The sequence below is a fragment of the Lissotriton vulgaris genome, chromosome 10 (genome assembly GCF_964263255.1).
Source record: "Lissotriton vulgaris chromosome 10, aLisVul1.2, whole genome shotgun sequence".
Taxonomy (NCBI): Eukaryota; Metazoa; Chordata; class Amphibia; order Caudata; family Salamandridae; genus Lissotriton; species Lissotriton vulgaris.
Genome location: NC_141698.1, coordinates 348,768,364 through 348,783,895, shown reverse-complemented (window position 1 = coordinate 348,783,895; position 15,532 = coordinate 348,768,364).

Below are 15,532 nucleotides of genomic sequence, written 5' to 3'. Positions count from 1 at the left end.
TATACATAAATATTGAGTTTAGTATATAGATAGTATTAATGTTATGTATATCAATGTGAAAAATATCGATTTTCAGGGCCCCATTCCGATCTTGCTCGGAGGGACGTCAGGAGTGACTTCATCTCATACACGTGCTTTCCGGGCGACTCCTACCGCTTAACGAGCGAGCAAGTATGATGCGAGAATCACCTTGCGCTCCGACTGACTCGTACCCGTCAGCGACGCCTTCCGGATGACTCGGACTTCTTCGACGCGCACCGCGCAATGGGTCCCGATTCCCAAGTGACCAAGTACGATGGGTACGTCGATCATCCAGATTGAATCGGACCCTCTGACTCAAAACAGTTCCGGGACGCAGACTTTAGGGGTCCGTGGCAGACCCCCCTTCAATAGGACCCCTACGACTCAATCACTGGGGGTCATAAGAGTCCTCCCTACACATGCATGCATGCACGGTGCGGGCGGGACCAAAGCGTCCGCACGACAGGGGGCGGCCTAGTCCGAGAGGTGCGTTTTTTGACTATTAGATCCTATGTATGACATGTACACCAGGCTCCCATAGACTTCAATGGGGCTCCGAGTGACCCAAGTCCGTCAGCGCTGCTGCGCATCGCACTCTGTCGCTCGGAGCCCAGGAGCACGAGTCAGTCAGAAAGCTCTACGGGCACAAGCCGGCCGTAGGGCTTTCTCAACGAGATCGGAATCGTGCCGTAAGTGTTGTCAAAAATATCAAAGTATGTAATGTCGATTGTAAAAATATTGTTGTGCTAAAATATTGGTATTCTACTATATTTGAATCTTTTTAAAGTTTGTTTTGAGTATATATAATATATAGTTAGTTATAAAAAATAAGGGGCCTCAAAAGTCCGCCCGCCATCCCGACGTGAAACAGGACCGCCCGCCATAAGGGCGGCGGTCCCCTGGGGGCCATTAGGATGCGCCGGCTACACTGACGGGCGCCTCCCGCATTTTTAACATTGCCCGCTGCAATGCTAAAAATGCACACTGCGCACTGCAATGCACAACGTGACAGGCACCGTGAAGTGCCTGCCATGTTGTACAGTGAAGTGCCTGGGGGTACCATAGGTACCGCCCATGTGCACCCTCACCCCCCGGAGTCCCTGGGGGCCCACAATGGGCCCCCACAAGTCATTCCCGCATGCCTGTTGCCGCCATGGAAAAGCATGTTCCCACCCACATCCTAATATGGATGGCGGTGTCTAACAGACCCCGCCACCATATAAAACCCTTTTCCGCCCGGTCAACGAGTTGACCAGGCGGAAAAGCTGCGGACGGCCTTTCCGTCCACTGCTGTCCCCCCCGCCATAGAAATATGGCGAGGGAAATGGGTGGCGGGCGGGGAAGGATGTTGGGCGGGTCACCACCGCCCACATGGCGGTGGGGATCCGCCCAACATCCTAATGGGGCCCAAAGTGTGTGTATTATTTTTTAGGAGCAGGATGTTGGGTTTATTGGGGATAAGGGTGGGGAGTGTTTTAAAATAATTGAATTCAATTAGTAATAAATTTGAAATTTAATATGTATTTTAGAAAATATAATTTTGAATTTAGTAAATATTGTTTTAGGAGCGGGATGTTGGGTTTATAGGGGATAAGGGAGAGGAGTGTTTTTAAACAATTGATTTAAATGGTTAATATATTTGAAATTTAAAAATATAAGTTTGAAAATACATTTTCAAGTTTCAGAAAATGTTGTTTTAGGAGCAAAATGTTGGGTTCATAGGAGATAAGGGTGGGGATTGTTTTAAAAATGTTTAATTAAATATTTATTTAATCCAAAAAAATACATTTGAATTTAGAAATTTTGGGGAAGAATTTAGAAAATATTGTTTTTGGATTTCGAAGTTATGTTTATTGGGAATAATTTTGGTGAGTGTTATACAAAATTTGATTCAATATTTTATTTTTATTTTTTATAAAAAAGGAAATATATATAATATGTGTTTGTAGTGTATATGTTTACATAAATAATATATAATATATAGTTTGTTATTATGATTATTAAAACAATCTAACTTCAAATAATGCAATACTAATAATGTACAATATTAATGAATACATTAATTTTAAGAAAATATAATCGGAATATATATAAATATTCATTACAGTGTAATATTTAATATACTTTTTGGGGGGAATATTCCAAAATCTCTAATTTTAATATTAAGTATTAGGTCAAGTATATAAATTGAAAAATATTGATATGTAAATTATAATAATTTGCAAAAATATGTATAACAATTTTATAATATTAAATAATCTGTCCCAAAATTATAACATATACTGCACTACATGATTATAGCAATCATTCAAAAAGTTAATTGTATTGTAGAGCACAGTTAATGATATTATATTATTTGTATTGGGAATAGCAATGTAGATATGTTTAGTGTTTGGTAAATGATTTGCCTTTATAATAATTAGAGTGGGTATAGTAAATTAATGAAGTTTAGTATCCAGCATTTCCCCTGAATAAATACTAAGTGGAGTGGGAATAGTAAATTAATTAAATGTTGTGTCCAGCACCTACCCTGATTTAATGATAGCTGAAGTCGGAATAGTAAATTAATTAAGTTCAGTTGCCAACACATACCCAGATTAAATGCTAACTAGAGTGGGAATAGTAAATGAATTAGGTTTAGTGTCCAGCACCAACCCAGAATTAATACTAACTAGAGTGGGAATAGTAGATTAATTATGTTTTGTGTCCAGCACACATCCAGTTTAAATAGTAACTGGAATGGGAATAGTAAAATAATTAAGGTTAGTGTCCAGCACCTACCCTGAATTAATACTAACTGGAGTGGTAATAGTAAATTAATTAGGTTTTGTGTCCAGCACCTACCCTGATTTAATGCTAACTGGAGTGTGAATAGTTAATGCATTAAGTTTAGTGTCCAGCACCTACCAGGATTCAATGCTCACTGGAGTGGGAATAGTAAATTAGTTAAGATTAGTGTCCAGCACCTGCCCAGAATGAATACTAACTGGAGTGTGAATTGTAAATACATTTAAGTTTAGTGTCTAGCACCTACCCAGATTAAATGTTAACTGGAGTGGGAATAGTAAATTAATGAAGTTTAGTTTCCAGCACCTACCTTCATTAAATGCTACCTGGAGTGGGAATAGTAAATTAATTCAGTTTAGTGTCCAGCACCTACCTGAGTTTAAATGGTAACTGGAGTGGGAATAGTAAATTAATTAAGCATAGTGTACCGCACCTACCCGGAATTAATACTAACTGGAGTGGGAATAGATAATTAATTTAGTTTAGCACCTACACTGAGTTAATACTAACTGGAGTGGCAATTGTAAATTAATTATGTTTAGTGTCCAGCTCCTACCCTTATTTAATGATAACTGGAGTGGGATTAGTAAATTAATTAAGTTTAGTGTCAAGCACCTACCCAGATTAAATGCTAACTGGAGTGGGAATAGTAAATATTTAAAATTAGTGTCCAGCACCTACCCAGAATTAATACTAACTGGAGTGGGAATAGTAAATTAATTAAGTTTAGTGTCCAGCACTTACCCTGACCAAATGCTAACTGTAGTGGGAATAGTACATTAATTAAGTATAGTGTCCCGCACCTACTCAGAATTAATACTAACTGGAGTGGGAATAGAAAATTATTTACGTTTAGCGCCCAGCACCTACCCTGAATTAATACTACCTGGAGTGGGAATAGTAAATTAATTAGGTTTAGTGTCCAGCACCTACCCTTATTTAATGATAATTGGAGTGGGAAAAGTAAATTAATTAAGTTTAGTGTCCAGCACCTACTCAGATTTAATACTAATTGGGTAGGGAATAGTAAATTAATTAAGTTTAGTGTCCAGCACCTACCCAGAATTAATACTAACTGGAGTGGGAATAATACATTAATTAAGTTTGGTGTTCAGCACCTACCCAGATTAAATGCTAACTGGAGTGGAAACAGTAAATTAACTAAGTTTAGTGTCCAGCACCTACCCAGAATTAATACTTACTGGAGTGGGAATAGTAAATTATTCAAGTTGAGTGTCCAGCACCTACCTTGAATTAATAGTGACTGGAGTGGGAAGAGAAATTTAATTAAGTTTACTGTGCAGCACTACCCTGAATTAGTACCCACTGGAGTGGGAATAGTAAATTATTTAACTTTAGGGTCCAGCACTTACCCTGATTTAATGCTAACGGAGTGGGAATAGTAAATAATTTAAGTGTAGTGTCTAACACCTTCCCAGATTAAATGGTAACTGGAGTGGGATTAGTAAATAATTAAGTTCAGTTTCCAGCACCTACCCAGAATTAATACTGACTGGAGTGGAAATAGTAAATTAATTAAGGTTAGTGTCCAGCACCTACCGAGAAATAAAAATAACTAGAGTGGGAATAGCAAATTAATGAAGTATAGTGTCCAGTACCTACCCTGATTTAATACTAACTGGAGTTGGAGTGGGAATAGTAAATTAATAAAGTTGATTTGATTTGATTTTGGGTTTTATAGAGCGCACATCTACCCTAGGGCATCCCGGCGCTAAAAAAGACCACGGTACTGAGGGAAGGAAGGGACAGGGAGACGAGCTCAGGGGAAAAGGAGGGTTTTTAGGCGTTTCCTAAACCTGAGGTGGTTGTGTTCTTGCCTCAGGGAAAGAGGAAGGGCATTCCAAAGTCTAGGAGCATTGTAGGAGAACAGGCGACCGCCTGTTCTGGCCTTCCTAATTCTAGGGACATTTGCAAGGGAAAGAGAATTGGATCTTAATTGTCTACTTGAATGTTGTTGAGTCACAAGTGTCCTGAGTATGGGAGGGCCTTCGTTGTGCATAATTCTATGGGCAATGCACAGGGTCTTAAAATTGACCCTCTCCTTTACTGGCAGCCAGTGCAGGCTTCTAAGGGCTGGTTTGGCCGAGTTCCTCGCTGTGGTTCCTGTGAGGATTCGTGCCACCGCATTTTGTGCACATTGAAGTCTATGGACTACCGAGGCTGGAGCCCCCAGATACAGGACATTTCCATAGTCCAATCTGGAGTTCACAAGCCCCTGCATCAGGAGTTTCCTGGACTGGAGCGGGAGTAGATGTAGAATCTTTCGTGCCATCTTTATAAGGCCGAAACAGGTTCCCGCCGTTTTTCTCGCCTGAGTTTTGAAACTTAGATCCTGGTCAAGCCATATCCCTAGGCTCTTGACTTCGGATTTGGGAGTAGGTGGCGTTCCCATGCATGGTGGCCAGGGAAGGGGTAAGGGGATTTTGTTAGGGGTTCCCAGAAGGAGTATTTCAGATTTCTCCCCATTCAGTTTTAATCTGGATTCGCACATCCATTGATGCACCTTCTCTAGGCAACTGCTTAGATTGGACAGGGCGTTGTCTGGTTGATTAAGGGAGACGACGAGCTGGGTGTCATCAGCATACATTATTGATTTAATGCCGAATGGCTTGACAACATCCTCCAGGGGAGCCATGTAAACATTAAAAAGTGTGGGGCTCAGGGAGGATCCCTGAGGCACACCACACTTAAGAGGCTGAACATTGGAGGTAGAGTACCCGTCAGCAACTTGAAAGGACCTGTCTTCGAGAAAGGATGAGATCCAGGCTAAAGCGGAATCCGCCACTCCTATCAGACCAAGGCGGTGGACAAGGGTTGCATGGTCCACCGTGTCGAAGGCGGCACTTAGGTCGAGGAGGATCACTGCCACTGATCCTCCTGCGTCCATTATGCCCCTAGCTTCTTCGACCACGGCTAACAGTGCGGTGTCGGTCCCTTGTCCTGGTCTAAAGCCTGTCTGGGACATGCGGAGGAGATGATTGGTCTCTAGAAATTCCGAAAGTTGTTGATTTGCAACTCGTTCGGCTATTTTGCTCATAGCCGGTAGCAGTGAGATCGGTCTAAAATTAGATGGATCTGTGGGATCTAGGTGCGGTTTTTTTATGAGAGCCTTAACTGTGGCTTTTTTCCAGTTCGCCGGGACTATGCCATTTTTAAAGGAGGCGTTGATCAGATTGGTGAAGAGGGGGGCTATAGTGGAAGCAACTAGCTTCAATTTACTAATGGGGGCTGGATCTGATGGGGAACCACTTTTGACTTTGTGTAAAACGTTAAGAAACGTTTCGATGGAGATTTGGGGGAAAAAGGATAATCTCGGGGTGTCTTGGAGGGGAAAGGAACTACGGCATGCTTGTACGATAGAAGGCGCTGGGAGGGAGGTAAGGATTTTTGCGATTTTTGCCGAAAAAAATTTGCCATTTGGTTACATTTTGCGCCATCCAAATCTGGGGATGATGGAGGGTCTTGTAATTTGGTGAGGAGTTTAACTATTTGGTAGGTCTCTTTCGCGCAATTAGCCGCTGAGGCTATTCGCTCCTCAAAGTAGGAGGCCTGCGCTGTTTTTAATGCGTTTTTATAAAGCCTAATATGGGTTCTATATTCACTTTTGTCTTCTGTGTTACAGTTCTTTCTCCATTGGCGTTCAAGCCTTTTTCCTTTCCTTCTTATTTCGCGTAGTTCTTCAGTGAACCATGGTAGTTTGGACGATTTCCTGCTGGATGGGAGAGTTTTAAGTGGCAAGACTGTATCAAGGGAGTCATTTATCCATTTATGTAGTTGGATTTCAGCTTTCGAGGGATCAGGGTCTACTGTGGGTAGAGTAGAAGTCAGAGCGTGATCCCATAGGATTGTGTCCAGTTTTTTCCAAGGACGTGAAGGGGCTCGGGGGAGGGGAGTGTCTGACGGTTTACCTGGAAGTTGGAGTTTAAAAGGGACCAAAAAGTGGTCTGACCAGGGAAGGGGCAGAGGGGTTTGTACGGAGAGTTTGGAGAGGTTGGAAAAAATGGGATACAGTAGCCGCCCTTTCATATGGGTGGGTTCATTGTTGAGGAGTTGAAGATTGAGGGAGGCCAAGTTGGTACGTAAATCAGTGGCAGGTTTATTGCCTTGATCATTGAAGTGGAGATTTAAGTCTCCAAGAATTGTAAAGTTTGGGGTCACGCAAGCAAGAGAAGAGATGGCGTCCATAAGTGAGTCTATCAAACACCCTACCTGTCCTGGGGGGCGATAAATTAGGGCCCCAGAAAGTGTCGTAGATGGCGGCAGGTGTAGGGAGAACAGAACGTTTTCACTGTCTAAAATGGGGCTGTCCTTAAACTGGCATGAGAGATTGTCACGATAAATAATCGCAATACCCCCTCCAATACCCTTCGGTCTATTTAGGGTTTTAATGAGGTATCCGGGAGGAAGTGCTTGATTGATGTCCGGATCCGAGCTTGCGGAAAGCCACATTTCTGTTAAGAACAGGACGTCTAAGTCAGACTCTGATAGTAGTAGGTGAATTTCTGTCTGGTGCTTTGGAAGTGACCTACAATTAAGCAGGGCCATCTCAAGACATACTGGTTCGGGTTGGGGGGAGGGTAATAACCTGTAGTCGCATTTTGGGCAGCCTAGAAGATCGTTTTCCGGGATGATAGTTCCGTTACATCTGATGTTTAATTGTTCCCTGAGTTGGTACAGGGTGTCTTGTGAATATTTCATTCGAGGGCAGTTAAGACCAGCCTGGGGTATGGGCTCTGGGCACGGTCTGGCGCGGACGGGCGCAGACGGGCTTACCTTAGGCGCGCCTTCGGCGCGCAAACGTCGCGCCCGCTGCGCTCGTCCGCTGCGCTTCCTGGCGAGGCACATGATTTATGTTGGAGAGAGGAGGCGTCAAAGGGGCTTGGCCAACTGAGGTGGGCGTGTCTCTCGTCGCGCCTCGCCCTCGAGAATGGCGGTGGGAGAGTGACAAGCGTTGCAGCGATGAGCTCGCTGTTCGTGGACTGAGAAGTGCAAGAGGTGAGTATTTTAAAAAACAGAGTATCACACAACAAGATTTTAAAAGAAGAAATGTCTCATTCACTCCCGGCTTCCGCCTCAGGAGTCTCGTAGGTCTTAGTGTCGCACTTTCCAGATGCGCGCACTATTTATACTCTTATCAGGGGGCGTGGCCAACTGAGGTGGGCGTGTCTCTCGTCGCGCCTCGCCCTCGAGAATGGCGGTGGGAGAGTGACAAGCGTTGCAGCGATGAGCTCGCTGTTCGTGGACTGAGAAGTGCAAGAGGTGAGTATTTTAAAAAACAGAGTATCACACAACAAGATTTTAAAAGAAGAAATGTCTCATTCACTCCCGGCTTCCGTCTCAGGAGTCTCGTAGGTCTTAGTGTCACGCTTTCCAGCTGCGCGCACTATTTATACTCTTATCAGGGGGCGTGGCCAACTGAGGTGGGCGTGTCTCTCGTCGCGCCTCGCCCTCGAGAATGGCGGTGGGAGAGTGACAAGCGTTGCAGCGATGAGCTCGCTGTTCGTGGACTGAGAAGTGCAAGAGGTGAGTATTTTAAAAAACAGAGTATCACACAACAAGATTTTAAAAGAAGAAATGTCTCATTCACTCCCGGCTTCCGCCTCAGGAGTCTCGTAGGTCTTAGTGTCGCGCTTTCCAGCTGCGCGCACTATTTATACTCTTATCAGGGGGCGTGGCCAACTGAGGTGGGCGTGTCTCTCGTCGCGCCTCGCCCTCGAGAATGGCGGTGGGAGAGTGACAAGCGTTGCAGCGATGAGTTCGCTGTTCGTGGACTGAGAAGTGCAAGAGGTGAGTATTTTAAAAAACAGAGTATCACACAACAAGATTTTAAAAGAAGAAATGTCTCATTCACTCCCGGCTTCCGCCTCAGGAGTCTCGTAGGTCTTAGTGTCGCGCTTTCCAGCTGTGCGCACTATTTATACTCTTATCAGGGGGCGTGGCCAACTGAGGTGGGCGTGTCTCTTGTCGCGCCTCGCCCTCGAGAATGGCGGTGGGAGAGTGACAAGCGTTGCAGCGATGAGCTCGCTGTTCGTGGACTGAGAAGTGCAAGAGGTGAGTATTTTAAAAAACAGAGTATCACACAACAAGATTTTAAAAGAAGAAATGTCTCATTCACTCCCGGCTTCCGCCTCAGGAGTCTCGTAGGTCTTAGTGTCGCGCTTTCCAGCTGCGCGCACTATTTATACTCTTATCAGGGGGCGTGGCCAACTGAGGTGGGCGTGTCTCTCGTCGCGCCTCGCCCTCGAGAATGGCGGTGGGAGAGTGACAAGCGTTGCAGCGATGAGCTCGCTGTTCGTGGACTGAGAAGTGCAGGGGTGAGTATTTTAAAAAACAGAGTATCACACAACAAGATTTTAAAAGAAGAAATGTCTCATTCACTCCCGGCTTCCGCCTCAGGAGTCTCGTAGGTCTTAGTGTCGCGCTTTCCAGCTGCGCGCACTATTTATACTCTTATCAGGGGGCGTGGCCAACTGAGGTGGGCGTGTCTCTCGTCGCGCCTCGCCCTCGAGAATGGCGGTGGGAGAGTGACAAGCGTTGCAGCGATGAGCTCGCTGTTCGTGGACTGAGAAGTGCAAGAGGTGAGTATTTTAAAAAACAGAGTATCACACAACAAGATTTTAAAAGAAGAAATGTCTCATTCACTCCCGGCTTCCGCCTCAGGAGTCTCGTAGGTCTTAGTGTCGCGCTTTCCAGCTGCGCGCACTATTTATACTCTTATCAGGGGGCGTGGCCAACTGAGGTGGGCGTGTCTCTCGTCGCGCCTCGCCCTCGAGAATGGCGGTGGGAGAGTGACAAGCGTTGCAGCGATGAGCTCGCTGTTCGTGGACTGAGAAGTGCAAGAGGTGAGTATTTTAAAAAACAGAGTATCACACAACAAGATTTTAAAAGAAGAAATGTCTCATTCACTCCCGGCTTCCGCCTCAGGAGTCTCGTAGGTCTTAGTGTCGCGCTTTCCAGCTGCGCGCACTATTTATACTCTTATCAGGGGGCGTGGCCAACTGAGGTGGGCGTGTCTCTCGTCGCGCCTCGCCCTCGAGAATGGCGGTGGGAGAGTGACAAGCGTTGCAGCGATGAGCTCACTGTTCGTGGACTGAGAAGTGCAAGAGGTGAGTATTTTAAAAAACAGAGTATCACACAACAAGATTTTAAAAGAAGAAATGTCTCATTCACTCCCGGCTTCCGCCTCAGGAGTCTCGTAGGTCTTAGTGTCGCGCTTTCCAGCTGCGCGCACTATTTATACTCTTATCAGGGGGCGTGGCCAACTGAGGTGGGCGTGTCTCTCATCGCGCCTCGCCCTCGACAATGGCGGTGGGAGAGTGACAAGCGTTGCAGCGATGAGCTCGCTGTTCGCGGACTGAGAAGTGCAAGAGGTGAGTATTTTAAAAAACAGAGTATCACACAACAAGATTTTAAAAGAAGAAATGTCTCATTCACTCCCGGCTTCCGCCTCAGGAGTCTCGTAGGTCTTAGTTTAATGTCCAGTACATACCCTGAATTAATATTAACTGTCATGGGAATAGTAATTTAGATATGTATGTATTAATTTGTAACCTTAAACAATTATATAGTTTGTAGTACTAATGTATTTTAATTATGGCATAGTTAGAAAAAAAAAATATTACTTTAGATATTAAGGGCCCCATTAGTATGGCGGTAGCGATCTGCCAGACATAATCCCCCACCCTGGAGTGGGGATAGTAAATGAATTAGGTTTAGTGTCCAGCACCTACCCAGATTTAATACTAACTAGAGTGGGAATAGTAGATTAATTATGTGTTGTGTCCAGCACACATCCAGTTTAAATAGTACCTGGAATGGGAATAGTAAAATAATTAAGGTTAGTGTCCAGCACCTACCCTGAATTAATACTAACTGGAGTGGTAATATTAAATTAATTAGGTTTTGTGTCCAGCACCTACCCTGATTTAATGCTAACTGGAGTGTGAATAGCTAATGCATTAAGTTTAGTGTCCAGCACCTACCAAGATTAAATGCTCACTGGAGTGGGAATTGTAAATTAGTCTCTGGGGAGGGGACTTTAATGTTAGTCTCTGTAAGGATAGTGGCTCCAAAAAATGTGGTTGGGTGGATGAGGGGGGCTTAAATCTAACTCATTTTCCGCATTCCAGTTTAGGCCTCCGTTTAATGGAAATCCTAGTGACATTAGAACTCGGGTTTGCAAATGAGCTCGTTGTTCCCCCAGTAGAATTTTCTCCAACATTTAGTGGAAGAGGCCATTCCTCCTTGAATGACTTCATTCTAGTTTCTCAAGTCCTGACAGACCAAATAGGTTGCTTTCTGACAGGCACAAACCCAAACAGTGATCATTTTCCAAACTCTATGACTATCATAGTGCCTGACTACTGTAAACTGGCTAACTCACACTCCCTACTAACCCAAGATACACTGAGCATGGGTAAATTAAATGGTTTCACCGTAAAGTGGGAAACCGTGGATCCCGTTGCACTCACAGATAGAGTTCTTAGTCTCACTCTACCACAAATAGAAACTTGCCTCAATGCTGACTCTCCCCCTGATAAAATTATAGATAGTTTCCTGACCATTACCAAAATGATTAATGACGAAATAATAAGTAAATCCAAGGGTAACAAGAAACCAAAAAAGGGCTGGTTTAATGCTGATACTAGGAGAGCCTATTCGTCTCTGAAGAAAGCACTCCGTCGCAGCATTAGAAATAAATCAGAAATTGTCCATCTTAGAAGGGAGTATACTCAGTCCCTAAAGCGGTGTAAGCTAGGGATTAAAAAAACCCTATGCGAGACACTGCACAAAAGCTGCCTTGTAAGGGACTCAGCCACATTTTGGCGTACAGTTAAAACTCCCTTTTTAACAAATTCTAATTTGAACCCGAGAATCGAGGTGGCAGTGGATGAGTGCGCGTGGGTCACCCCCTTTTCAGCCATTTTTGGGGGAACAGCTGCACCCATACAGGTACCTCGAGATGGTAGCAACCTCAGCTTCTCCCACGAGGAGGTAGTCACTGCATTAAAGTTATCGAAATGTGGGAAAGCCCCTGGCCCTGATGGGGTTCCTCTTGATATATATAGACATAATTTGGATTTGTGGTCCCCTATCCTCACTAGGGTCGTTGATGCAGTTAATAAAACAGGCCCAATTACCTCATGGGAAATCCTCAATCCTTCTCCCAATTTTCAAGAAAGTTGATCGAAACGATCCAGCTTGTTATCGACCCATTTCTTTATTAGATGCAACTGGTAAGGTTGCAGGGCGGTTAGTCCTCCAAAAACTTCGTAGCTGAGCAGCCGAAAATCAAATACTGTCAGATCTACAGTACGGATTTTGTGAGGGTATGGGGACGGTAGAACAAGCACTAAATTTGTCCCTACTAGCGGGTAAATATGTGGGGGCGAAGAGGGGTAAACTCTATCTGGCATACGTCGACCTGTCGGCAGCGTTCAACTGTATGTCTCATTGCAAGTTGTGGAATATCCTCATTAAAAGAGGCGTAGACCCCCCTTTAATCAGCTTCATGCAAGAACTTTACTCAGGGGCATCAGCCAAAGTTCGCTATGGTACGGGGGGGAGTTGACCAGGTCTTTTGACGTGGTGAAGGGAGTCAGACAGGGCTGCGTGCTGGCTCCCTTCCTTTTTAACCTGTACACTAATGGCCTGGAGGTGGCAATGCTAGAGGGCAGTCAGGATCGCCCCATGATTGGCCGTCGTCCTATTCCAGCTCTGCTCTATGCAGACGACGCGGTCATAATGGCGCGGACTCCCTGCCAACTACAATTGCAGGTCAATAGATATTGCCTATTCATGGAAAGCCTAGATCTAAAGGTTAATAATAAGAAAACCTTCATTATGCATGCTGGGAAAGCCACTAGTCACACAAAGGGTATATATATAAACAACACCAAGTTAGACTGCACAAAAACATACCCCTACCTGGGAATTCTGATCGATAATAAGCAAAACTGGTGACCAGCTATCCAAACCAGGAAACTGTCATTCCTTAGAACAGTAACGGCCCTGTTAACGTTTGCCCGGAACCTAGGCCAGGGTCCGGCACGCGAACTGCTCCAGATTTACCACGCTAAATGCTCTTCAGTAGCTCTATATGTAGCAGGAATATGGGGTTTTACTGACACCGCATGCATTCAAAAGGTGAAAAACTGTTTTAGCGGTCCCCAAAAGCTCCCCAATCTACAGCTGCCACGTGGAACTAGGTATGGACTATATATCCGACATCATCGCCATCCAACCGATTCTACTCTGGCAGCGTATATGGCACACAGATGAATGTAAGCTTACTCGCTCTCTGATTATCGACTGCCTCGCCCTAGAAAGATGGAAGAGCATTACATGGCTGGATTATGTTTCAAAATTTTTTACTGATCTAAATGTAGAGTCTTATTTTACCCATCCCGAAACTATCGTGAGCATATCACGAGCCACCCTGAAAAAGGTATGTTTATCCCATCTGCGTGAGCTCCAAATGGCAAGAGAGACTTCTAGGTCGACAAACGTTCACCTCTTAGCAGTACAAAGCTCTTGGTGGATTCAGCCTTATTTACTGCTAACAATATTAACATATTACGACAAATTCTTGCTGACCCGGTTTCGTTTCAGTATTTTTCAATGCTTAGTGACTTTCCCCAAGACCAATGATTGGTCTGCAAACCTCTCCACCTGTCCTTGTGATGGGCAGTCAGAGCAAACGCTTCTCCGTGTAATGTTCTTTTGCAGCCTCTACGACCACCCACGGAGAAATTGGATTTTACCACTAGTAAAATACATGGGATTGCGCCAATGCCGTCTGGCGCTCCAAGCCCTACAATGTTTGGACAGAGTTCTCTTTTTTTTTTTAAATATCTTTTTTATTTTTCCACCATTTGTTTACAGGACACGACATACATCAGACATTCTTCAAACAAACATGCACATATTTTACATATATTGATTATAAATGTTACCTTCTACATTGTTATCTTGTTACATCATATAATGGTTTGTATATTGACACCTCAAATAATAAGTACTTTCATACAAATATAAACTAAAAATTAAATTCCTCTTTCCATCGCTTAATTGGATCCCATATTCGCTCCCCCAATTTTCTCCCCTTTTTCCCCTTTCTGGCATATATAGCAGTCTCTAAATTATATATCAACAATAATCTAGCTAGCCATTGGTAATATGTTGGAGGTATAACATCCAGCCACGCTGAAGCTATACACAGTCTCAATACTGCCATTGCAACAAATATAAAATATGCCCCCTTCATATGCCTAACATTGTTATTAACACCGAGGAGGATTATGGCAGGGGACAGAGTGGTATTACCACCTAATACTCTATTAAGAAATCCCTCTATGTCTTTTTGAGTTGGTTGCAGATGTGCACATGTCGCAAACATATGCGCTAAATCAGCGTCTGCACTTCCACATCTAGGACAGTTAATTCCTGAAATCCCTCCCCACTGTGCGATTCTCGCTGTGGTATAATATAGATGGTATACAGTTTTGTAATGTTGTGCCTGAAGAGATGCAGAACATAAGATACTGTGCCCCAACTCCACCGATGTATGGAAACTTTCTTCTCCTATTTCGAGTTTATTTGCCCATTTCTCCGCCATCCTATCCATATCATCCTGTTTTACTTTTATCAATTCTAAGTAAAACCTCGTAATTGTACAGTCCGAACCTGCTTGTATTATATCCATTATTGGAAGTTTACTGAACCCTGCCGGTCCCCCCCTCTTTGTTTCAATAAAGCTTCTCACTTGTAAAAATTTGAAGAAATGTCTCGGGTCTATCCCGTACTTTATCTGCAACTCCGAAAACTGCAGCAACCCTTGTGTATTCCTGAGATCCCCCAGCATCTTTATCCCCTTCCTTCCCCATTCTCCAAAAACCCTACCCGTGAATATATCTACAGGGAGATTAGGGTTTGCGTTTATCCTAGTGTAAGCATTATATTTACCAAGTCTAAAACTTTTTGCAAACGCTTTCCAAATACTATAGGCTGCCAAAATAATCTTAAAACGTGTCCTTTTAAAGTAACTAAAGTGAGTGTGTTTCAAAAACAGATTCTCTGCTTCTGCCCCCATTGCTAAACCGTATATTGCTAATGAACCAAACTCATCCTGCCCTTCTGCTTCTGCCCCTCCTACCAGACCTACCATGTTTTGTAGAGCCGCTGCCCAATAATATAATTTTAGATCCGGCAGCGACCACCCACCCCTCTCCCGGGGCAATACCATATACCTGAGCGCTCTCCTTGTCTTTCCTTTTGCCTAAATAAATCTATTGATCACATGCTCACATCCCTTAAACCATTTAAGTTCGAACAACAGTGGTGTTGCCCTAAAAATATATAGAAATTTGGGTAAAACCATAATTTTTACAATGTTGGTACGTCCTACAATTGAAAGATGTAGATTCTCCAATCTATCCAGATCCTTCCTCACTTTGGCTAAAACTGGTGCTATATTCTTTTCCACTAAGGTGTCTAAATTAGACGTAATGGTTATCCCCAGATATACTCCAGACTGCACCACTCGATGATCCAGGCAATTAACATTATTGTTTTTAATTATTTGCGTTTTACTAGTGTTCAGTGCATATCCTGAAACCTGTCCAAATCTCATAGCCTCAATCTCAACCTGCGCTATAGCCTCTGTGGGGTTGGGTGTTATCACTGCCACGTCATCGGCATATGC